At 43.1% G+C, this 8985-nt stretch overlaps 1 pseudogene across 1 annotated transcript; it reads right to left on the bottom strand.

The window, feature by feature from the left end:
* Nucleotides 1-1893: 1893 nt before the first annotated feature.
* Nucleotides 1894-2522, bottom strand: LOC108515864 (60S ribosomal protein L17 pseudogene; annotated as a pseudogene). Its single transcript, XR_001881653.1, has one exon. The product of XR_001881653.1 is annotated as a 60S ribosomal protein L17 pseudogene (transcript).
* Between the last annotated feature and the right edge of the window lie 6463 nt (nt 2523-8985).

Below are 8985 nucleotides of genomic sequence, written 5' to 3' on the forward strand. Positions count from 1 at the left end.
TTAAACAAAAATAAGCACTTAAATAAAATATTTTAAAAGCAAAATAAAAACTGTAATACCTTTTAGTTCATGTAGCTTTAGTAATCTTTGGGAAATATAAACGGCTTTAAAAATTATTGATAAGCGAGACATGGTGCCTCATGCCTGTGATCCCAGCACTTTAGGAGGCCAGGGCCGGCAGATCACTTGAGATCAGGAGTTCAAGACCAGCCTGACTGATATGGCAATACCCCGTCTCTACTAAAAATACAAAAATTAGCCAGGTGTGGTGGTATGCACCTGTAATCCCAGCTATTCAGGAGGCTGAGGCATGAGAATCGCTTGAGCCCAGGAGGCAGAGGTTGCAGTGAGCCAAGAGTGCACCACTACACTCTAGCCTGGGTGATAGAGCCAGACTCCATCTCAACAACAGCAACAACAACAACAACAATTATTGATAAAAACATTTAGTCTAAATTATCCATGTTAGATATTAAGCTGCTAAATACTTTAAGGTCATAAACTCCTTTTTGTTTGTTTGTTTGTTTGTTTTTTTGTGACAGAGTCTTGCTCTGTCACTAGGCTGGAGTGCAGTAGTGTGATCTTGGCTTCCTGCAACCTCCACCTCCCGGATTCAAGTGATTCTCCTGCCTCAGTCTCCCAGGTAGCTGGGACTATAGGCATGCACCACCATGCCCAGCTAATTTTTGTATTTTTAGTAGAGACGGGGCTTCACCATGTTGGCCAGGATGGTCTTGATCTCTTGACCTCGTGTTCCACTCGCCTCAGCCTCCCAAAGTGCTGGGATTACAGGCATGAGCCACCAAGCCCAGCCTAAACTGCTTCTTTAACTTTTAAAAATTGTTCAATTTACCTACCTGAAAGCCATTAGTTTCTAGATAAGGCCTGGGACATATGGAATTAGCCACAACCCCTAATTATACAAAGAAGATTATAAAGAAAGAGATTTTATATAAGAAAGGATCTTGTGTGGTAAGTTCTTGTCCTAAAGTAAAATGAATGGTTGTTTAAAAGGAGGGCAAGTCAGAAAGTCCGAGAATGTCTCAGATGGTCTTTGTAAGTCATGAACGGATTTGTGGGGGGAATTTATGTAAGAAATGCTGTGCAGTTCAAAGGTTGCTTGGCCTCCTAAATGCTTCATAAAATGCCGCCATGACTCTTACTGTACAACTTGCCTGCTTCAGAAAGGTGCGGCCTGGGGACATGTGGAGTTAGCCTGAATAGGTTAACTCGCTTAGCTGTGCTGGAGAGTAAGCCCTTATCTGCACTTCTGCCTGGTGTGTCCCAGGCTAGACCCTGCACCTAGTACACAATTAAAATTGCTTACTAGGAAAGTTAATCTATTCATCACCCCTATTCAGCCTGAAGAAGTGGCAGAAGATGGATCTTTGCCTCTCTGCAACCCTTAGGATTAAGGGATCTCTTATAAAAGGGAAGGGGTCAATGCCAGGGGCATGTGAACCAGAACAACTCCATCTTGAATAGGAGCTGGGTAAAGTGAGGCTGAAACTTACTGGGCTGCCTTCCCACACAGTTAAGACATTCTAAGTCACAGGATGAGATAGGAGGTCAGCATAAGATACAGGTTATAAAGACCTTGCTGATAAGGCAGGTTGCAGTAAAAGAGCCGGCCAAACCCTACCAAAAGCAAGATGGTGACGAGAGTGACCTCTGGTTGTCCTCACTGCTGCACTCCCACCAGCACCACGACAATTTACAAATGCCATGGCAACATCAGGAAGTTGCCCTGTATGGTCTAAAAGGGGAAGCATGAAAATTCACCACTTATTTAGCATATCATCAAGAAATAACCATAAAAATGGGCAACCAGCAGCTCTCACGGCTGCTCTGTCTATGGAGTGGCCATTATTTTATTCCTTTACTTTCTTTTTTTTTTTTTTCCTTTAAATTACATTTATTTTAATGCTGAATTTACTCCTGTGCCATAAGTTTTTGTTTCTTCAGTTTCTTCTGGGATATCTTTTTCTTCTGGGCAACCTCCTCTTCTGGTTTAGGAACAATCTGTTCCTTTTCAGTAAGGATCATCTCAATGTGGCAGGGAGAGCTCATGTATGGGTTAATCCGACCATGAGCTCTGTAGGTCCGTCGGCACATCTTAGGTGCTTTGTTCACTTGGATATGCTCGATGACCAGAGAATCCACATCTAAACCCTTAAGTTCAGCATTACTCTCTGCGTTTTTAAGCATGTGCAGCAAAAATTCAGCACTCTTTTTGGGCCATCGACCTTGTGTCCAGCCCCACTGCTTGGCCTGGGCACACCTGCCAACTCCACCATTGTAACGTCGGAATGGTACTACGCACTGTTTCTGTAAAGTGACATCTTTCAGATACTTCGTGGCTTTTCGAATATGCATACCCTTGATGGCCTGGGCAGTTTCACGAGTGTTCTTAAAGTGAACACGAAGATTGGAACCTCTTGATTTGCATGATTTCGTGGGGTTCTCCGGGTCAAGTGAATAGCGAACCATTTTCACAGATTACCTCAGGCCGCTTAGGGAAAGAGGAAGTCCTTTACTTTCTTAATAGACTTACTTTCACTTTGCACTGTGAACTCGCCCTGAATTCTTTCTTGCTCGAGATCCAAGAACACTCTCCTGGGGTCTGGATTGGGACCCCTTTCCTCTAACACAAGGTCAAGGGGCCTGCATCTGGCGAGGGCCTGCTTGCTGCATCATCCCATGGCAGAAAGTGGAAGGGCAAGAGTGCACTTGTGGGAGAGAGAGCAGGAAATCAAACTCACAGCCTCAAGCTCTTTTTTAATTGGCATAAATCCATTCATGAGGGTGGAGCCCTCATGACCTAAACATCTGCCACTAGGCCCCACCTCCCAATACTGTTGCCTTGGAGATTAACTTTCCAACACATGCTTTCACTTTGTAGGGGACACACACAAACCCAGCAAGGCCCTTGACTGCTGGGATGAGGTCCTGGCAGGTTGGGATGCAGTGGCCTTACTTGAGGCTGACAGGCCCTGGGCCTGTGTGTACAACCTGCTCTTGACTTAGGTTTCCCTCTGCAGGGGGCTCTTTTCTCCACCCCGCTCCCTCTCCACCGCTGCACACACAACCAGCAAAGGCTCCAGTATATTTCCCCGTGTGCTCCCCTGGCTTCCCCATTGGGGCTCACAAAATGGGGTGAAAGAGCTAACACCCCAGCAAAAGATATGCCAGGTCACAGTCAAACCAGAGGGAAAAAGAGTTATCTATCCCCTTTGACCTCACATTCAGATATCAATTTTCTCTGGTTATCCTGATTTCTGTTTTATTATTTATGTTTCTTTTGTTACCTGAATTCTTGAAAGCCACCTAAACTCATTTATTAAAAAGATTTTTTTTCTTTTTTCTTTTTTTTTTTTTGAGCAAAGTCTCTCTCTTGTCCTCCAGGCTGGAGTGCAATGACTCAATCTCGGCTCACTGCAACCTCTGCCTCCTGGGTTCAAGTGATTCTCTCGAATCAGGCTCCTGAGTAGCTGAGATTACAGGTGTCTGCCACCACGCCCATCTAATTTTTGTATTTTTAGTAGAGACAGAGTTTCACCATGTTGGCCAGGCTGATCTCAGACTCCTGATCTCAGGTGATCCACCTGCCTCAGCCTCCCAAAATGCTGGGATTATAGGCATGAGCCACCGTGCCTGGTCTTTTTTTTTTTTTTTTTTTCCTTTTAAAGTAGGTCTACTCTTATCTCAAAAGCAGACACAGCGTGATTCTGGGGAGAATATTGTCCCCTAGTACGATGGGGTACCACTGCACTCCAGCCTGGGCAACAGAGCAAGACTCCATCTCAAAAAAAAAAAAAAATATGTAAGGTGATAAATTTTATACTGTGCATTTTCCACAATTAAAACATTTTAAAACCCTGAAACTCTGTACCCTCACCTCTTTTTTCTTTTTTTTTTTTTTTTGAGAGAAGGTCTTGCTCTGTCACCCAGGCTGGAGTGCAGTGGTGCGGTCACAGCTCACTGCAACCTCTGCCTCCTAGGCTCAAAGTGATCCTCTTACCTCAGCCTCCCGAGTAGCGAGGACTACTGGTGTGTACCACCACGCCTGGCTAATTTTTGTATTTTTAGCAGAGACGAGGTTTCACCATGTTGTCCAGGCTGGCGAACTCCTGGCCTCAAGTGATCGATCCACCCACCTTATCCTCCCAAAGTGCTGGGATTACAGGCATGAGTCAGTGCTCCCGGCCACCTCGTTTCTTTTTGCCTCTACTTTGTCATCTGTAAAATGGGAATAATCAGAATATCTACCTCCTAGGGTTGTGGTGAGGACTGGCCCAGGGAATCAATTTCCTTGGTGCCTGGCCATCTAGTTGCCCTTGTGTCGGCGATTATGTTTCATGTTGAGAAGGGCAGGAAGCAGGTGTATTAGATGATGAACTTTTCTGAGGAAGGGGATGGGGTGGAGTTGTAAGAGGGAAGTCTGTTCTGAGTCCTTGGGAATCAACCCTGCAAGACAGAGGAGTTCATCAATGCTTGTTTGAACATCTGGATCCCAGGAGAACTGCTGAGTTTTCCTAATTATGTAGACTCTAATAATTTTGAATTTGTGATCATTTATAAAGAGAGGGCAGATGTTCCTGAGACTTTAACCAGGCAAGAGTGAGGCTGACCTTATTTTTGACATGTACTAGACACACACTAGGTTTAGAGCAGAAAATATTTTTAAATTTCTTTCTTTCTTTTTTTTTTTGAGATAGGGTCTTACTTTGTCACCCAGGCTGGAATGCAGTGATGGAATATTGTCTCACTGCAACCTCCACCTCCTGGGTTCAAGCAATCCTCCCACCTCAGCCTCCCCGGTAGCTGGGACTACAGATGCACACCACCACATCTGGCTACTGTTTTTTTCTTTGAATTTTTGGTAGAGATGGGGTTTCACAATGTTGTCCAGGCTGGTCTCGAACTCCTGACCTCAGGTGATCTGCCCGCCTTGGCCTTCCAAAGTGCTGGGATTACAGGTGTGAGCACTGGAGCCCGGTGATTTGGTGATTTCTAAATTTCTTAACAGAATAAACTGCCTCTCAGACCTTCAGCAGGGGTTTCTAGGAATACGGTTGTGAATTATCTCACCTTCTAGTTAAGCAGATATTCACATATTTTTTCTTAATTCGTTCTTTAAAAAATTTTTAATTGTTAATTTTGATAAAATACACGTAATGTTTACTATCTTAACCATTTTTTTTTTTTTTTTTTTGAGACAGAGTTTCACTCTTGTTGCCCAGGCTGGAGTGCAATGGCACAATCTTGGCTCACTGCAACCTCTGCCTATCAGGTTCAAGCGATTCTCCTGCCTCAGCTTCCTGAGTAGCTGGGATTACAGTAAGCATGCACCACCACACCCAGCTAATTTTGCATTTTTGGTAGAGACAGGGTTTCTCCATGTTGGTCAGGCTGGTCTCAAACTCCCGACCTCAGGCGGTCTGCCTGCCTTGGTCTCCCAAAGTGCTGAGATTACAGGCATGAGCCACCGCACCCGGCCTATCTTAATCATTTTAAAGTGTACAGTCCAGTAGTGTTAAGTGCATTCACGTTGTTGTGCAAACCATTTAAAAATACATATTCATAAAAAGTCTCTGAAACTACAAAATGTAATTACATTTAATTAAAAATTTCATTAAAAGGAATAAAATAGCCAGGTATGGTGGTGGTGCACCTGTGGTCCCAGCTACTCTGGAGGCTGAGGTGGGAGGATCGCTCGAGCCCAGGAGTTTGAGGCTGTAGTGAGCAATGATTGTGCCATTGCACTCCTAGCCTGGGCGACAGAGCAAGACCCTGTCTCAAAAAAAGCAACAAAAAATCAAAAACTAACAGCAAGGAAAAAAATCACACCTTTTAAAATCTGGGAGATGTAGACCCCAATTCCGCTGGAATCCCACCATACCAGCCAGAGGTCTGGACTCTCCCCTCCTCCCAGTACTCACCGCATGACTGGGAGGGGGCAACTGAGCAGAATCCCCATTCTAAGGAAAGATCCAGCTGTCGATAGACAGCAAAAGTAAATGGAGCAAAGAAAGGAGATTACCACAAGGGGCTTTACAGCATCTGTTGAACCAAATGTTTTGTTTGCAATAACTCTCTTGGGATCTTACTCTGAGGACTCTAATGACCTAATTTCCCCCTGATTACCGCCTCCAGCCAACCCTCAGACAAGCTCGGGACATTCTCCTGAGGTGAAGGGATTGACAGAACCTGGGGCTGAGAGGGGTGAGTGGTGGGAGGCGCTGCCTGGGATCCAGTCCTGCAGGTGTATATGTGCAAGCAAGTGGGCTGGCACGCTGCCACCAGCAGAGAGACCTCCCAAGTCCTTCAGTGCCTCATCCCCTCCCTCTGCCTCCATCCTAATGTGGTGGCCACAGCACTCATGCTAGGAACACTGGAGACATTGGTTTTCCTTTTTTTTTTCTTTTTTTGAGACAGAGTCTTGCTTTGTTGCCCAGGCTGGAGTGCAGTGGCGCGATCACAGCTCACTGCAACCTCTGCCTCCCAGGTTCAAGTGATTCTTCTGCCTCAGCCTCCTGAATAGCTGGGATTACAGGCACACACCACTATACCCAGCTAATTTTTGTATTTTTAGTAGAGATGGGGTTTCATCATATTGGCCAGGCTGGTCTTGAACTCCTGACCTCAGATGATCCGCCCCCCTTGGCATCCCAAAGTGCTGGGATTACAGGCCTGAGCCACTGTGCCTGGTTAACATCAGCTTTTATCTTTTGGTTTATAGCTTTACTGAGATTATAATTGACATGTAATAAACGACATATTCAAAGTATACACTTTGATAGGTTTTGACATATGTATATACCTGTAAAACCATCACTACCAGATAGTGAGCATATACATTTCCCTGAATGTTCCCTCCAGCCTCCTGTAATCCTTTCCACCTGCTCCGTACCCCAGTCCCTTCCCCCCACTCTCAAGTAACCATTGATCTGCTTTTAAATTATAGACTGATTTTCTTTTATAGAATCTTACATATATAGAACAGCACATTATGTTCTTTTTTTAGTCCATGTTTTTTCACTTAGCATAATTATTTTGAGATCCATCTGTTGTTGCACATATCAATGGTTCATTCCTTTAATAGCTGAGTATATTCCTTTGTATTAATATATCATGATTGATTGATACATTTAACTGCTGATGGACATTGGGTTTTTTCCAGTGTGGGGATGATATGGTCTGGCCCTGTGTCCCCACCTAAATCTCATCTTGCATTGTAATCCAAATTGTACTCTCCATATGTTGGGGGAAGGACCTCATGGGAGGTGACTAGATCACGGGGGCAGTTCCCCCATGCTGTTCTCATGATAATGAATGAGTTCTCACAAGATCTGATAATTTTATAAGGGGCTTTTCCCGTCTTTGCTCTGCACTTCTCCTTCCTGCCGTCATGTGAAGAAAGACGTGTTTGCTTCACCTTCCGCCAAGATTGTAAGTTTCCTGAGGTCTTCTCAGCCATGTGAAACTGTGAATCAAATAAACGTCTTTCCTTTATCAATTATCCAGTGTCAGGCAGTTCTTTATGGCAGTATGAGAACAGATTAATACAGGGGACATCACAGATAAAGCTGCTATGAACATTTGTGTACAAGTCTTTGTATGGACATATGCTTTTATTTCTCTTGGGTAAATACCTAGGAGAGGAAATGTTGGATCACATATTAGGTGCATGTTTATTTAAGAAACTATCTCACCCTTTTCCAAAGTGGTTATACCATTTTACAGTCCCACCAGCAGTGCACAAGAGTTCAGGTTGCTCTATACCCTAGCCAGTATTTGGTACTGAAAGTCTTTAATTTTAGACATTCTGCTAGGTGTTTAGTAATAACTCATTGTGGTTTTGATTTATATTTCCTTAACAGCAAATAATTTTGAGCATCTTATTTGTCATCTCTATATCTTTTTTGGTGAAAAGTCTATTTAAATCTTTTGCCTATTTTAAAAATTGGGTTGTTTATCATTGAATTTTGAGAGCTTTAAAATATATAACCTAAGTACAAGTTCCTTATTAGATATATATCTTGCAGTCTGAGATTTGTCTTTTCATTCTCTTACTAGTGTCTTATGAAGAACAGAAGTTTTATTTTTAAAAGTCCAATTTATCTATTTTAAAATTTTATGGATCATATTTTGGTGTCACGTGTAAGAAATCTTTGCTTAACAGAAGGGCACAAAAGTTTTTTCTTATGAGCTCCTGCAGAAATTTTATAGCTTTGGTTTTACATTGATCAATTTTGAGTTAATTTTTATGTAGTAGTCCCTCCTTATCTGAAGTCTTACTTTCCACAGTTTCAGTTACCCATGGTCTGAAAGTATTAAATGGTAAATCCCAGAAATTAACAATTCATAAGTTTTAATGTGCACACTGTCCTGCTCCATCTCACTAGAGTTATGAATCAGGCCTTTGTCTGGTGTATTCACGCTATGCAGTATGTATGCATAGGAAAAAAATATGGTCTATACAGTATAGGGCCCAGTACTATCCCTATTAAGGCATCCACTAGGGGTTTTGGAATGTATCCCCTTCGGATAAGGGGGGTGCCTACTATATATGGTAAAAGATATGAATAAAAGTTTATTTATTTGTATTTGCATATCCAATTGTTGATCATCGTTTGTTGAAAATACTTTTTTCTTCATGGAATTGCCTTTGCACGTTTGTCAAAATGAGTTATGTATTGTATTTGTTTCCTAGGGTTGCATAGCAAATTACCACAAACTTGGTGGCTTAAAACAATAGAAATTTATTCTCTCTCAGTTCTGGAGGCCAGACATCTGAAATTAACGTGTCACAGGGTCACCCTCCCTCTGGAGGATCTAGGGGAGAACCCTTCCTGTCCTCTTCCACCTTCTGGTGGCTCCAGACATTCCTTTGCTTGTGGTAGCCTCCATTTTTATAAGGCCTTCTAGCCCAATGGCTCTCAGTGTGGCCCTCTTATAAGAACACCTGTCATTGGATTTAGG

This window comes from Rhinopithecus bieti, unplaced genomic scaffold (genome assembly GCF_001698545.2).
Source record: "Rhinopithecus bieti isolate Rb0 unplaced genomic scaffold, ASM169854v2 scaffold_35166, whole genome shotgun sequence".
Classification (NCBI taxonomy): Eukaryota; Metazoa; Chordata; class Mammalia; order Primates; family Cercopithecidae; genus Rhinopithecus; species Rhinopithecus bieti.